We start from the raw sequence: 1,815 nt of genomic DNA, 5'->3' as shown, positions 1-1,815 counted from the left end.
AGGAGGGATTGCTATGAGTTAGATCCAACTCGATGGCAATGAGTTTGTTTTTTTTATTTTGGTCATGAAATCAAATAAAACCATGACCTGTATTTCACATTCAGCTGATTTCTAATATTGACATATATGGCAAGGTTTCATTCAGTCTCAGCACTATTGACACTTGATATTTTCGATTAAATAATTTTTTGGTTGAAGCCTGTTCTATACATTATAAAATGCTTGGTGGCATCCCTGGCCTTTACCCACTAGATGTCAAAAAAAACCCACCTCTGTGGTGACAACTAGTATCTTAGATATTGCCAAATGTCCCTCTGGGGCAGGGTGGGGGGAGGATCACCTCCAATTGAGAAGTACTTAATTTGATAAACTTAATTTGAACGAATTCAAGACTGTTATACTATTTTCTTAAAGACTCTTGGGTATTACATAGGCTCTGGTAATGTGTGGTAAGGAGCTCTGATGGTTTAGTGCCTAAGGCATTTGACTGCTAACCAGAAGGCTGGCAGTTCAAACCTACCAGCCACTCCACAAAAGGAAGACTGGGCAATCTACTTTCATAAAGATTTACCACTTCAGAAACTCAAAGGAGGTGGCTATGAGTCAGCTTGATGGCAGTGAGTTTGGTTTGGTTTGGTTTGGTAATGTGTGTGTGAATGGGCAGTCAAATTGTGATATGGAAGTGACATAATCCCTGAACCCTCCAATGCTACAGTACTGAGGAGTGCTACATGTTCTTAAGGTCTTTTGACTGACTACAAGCTCCCAAACTGGAGAATTCTGCCTCTTGTCTTTTTTTAAAAAAACTCTCTTTTCCAAGGATAAGGATTCTTTTATTTCTCACCCTCTTTATTCAGCTCTTGTAAGCAGCATTTGCTTGTGCTTACTACATTATAAAAGCTATTATGACAGACTTAGAGAGGGAGCTCTCCTTCTTTTCATACTCCACTTCAGTATGCCGGTGAGGACATTTTGACAGTCTTTGAAATGAACACATATTTGTGTGTTGTGTAAAATAGTGGCAGCTTTCAAAAGCTGACTTGGAAGAGCCAGTCTTGTCACAAATGGCTTTCCTCTGTGTACCAAGCTCCTAATGCCTCTAGGAGAAGAAGGAGATTGATCCTGAGCCATGTTATTTGTTTATGCTGATCACCTAATGAGCAACACAACTGGTTGATAATTGGTTTTATTGGCTTTTCCAGAGTGCTGCACAGAGTAACCAAAGAAACATTTCTTTCTTTCCAATGCAAAACATTTTTAATTTTTTGGTTGCCTGATAAACTAGTGAGAGAGAAATGTTTTAAGCACTTAATCCCAGATCCCATCATTAGGGATGATTTCATTTTCTTATCTGCTGGCATCCAATTATAAGAAGCTCATATCTTTAATCAAGTTTATGGTTCCATACAGAAAATGGGTGGGGTATTTTTTATACTTCCTTTTGTTTGCAAGTGATGCTTGTTTGCTAGTCTATGATATATATGATTTTTAAGAACTGATCTCATTATACACCAATATATTTCTAATGTTAATGTAAACATCTATTTTTGGGTGTACTGTTTTGACAAATTAAATACTTGTGGATAAGACATACTACCTTGATTTAATGATTTTTAAAGTAATTTTTGATAGATAAAAGGCATAGATCAACTAATCGTAGGAAAAGTGGAGAAAATAACAAAGAAGTCAGGTCTGGAAGGGGGTATGGAAGATTATATTTGCCTTGGTGGCAGTTTATCCCTAGTAAGTTTCATGTATTATGTTACATTGTATTAGGCTAAATTGAATGTGTGTGTGTGTGTGTGTGTGTGTGTG

This window comes from Orycteropus afer, unplaced genomic scaffold (assembly GCF_000298275.1).
Source record: "Orycteropus afer afer isolate SDZICR_OR568_19922 unplaced genomic scaffold, OryAfe1.0 scaffold00251, whole genome shotgun sequence".
Classification (NCBI taxonomy): domain Eukaryota; kingdom Metazoa; phylum Chordata; class Mammalia; order Tubulidentata; family Orycteropodidae; genus Orycteropus; species Orycteropus afer.
Note: the sequence above shows the minus strand (reverse complement) of the source record.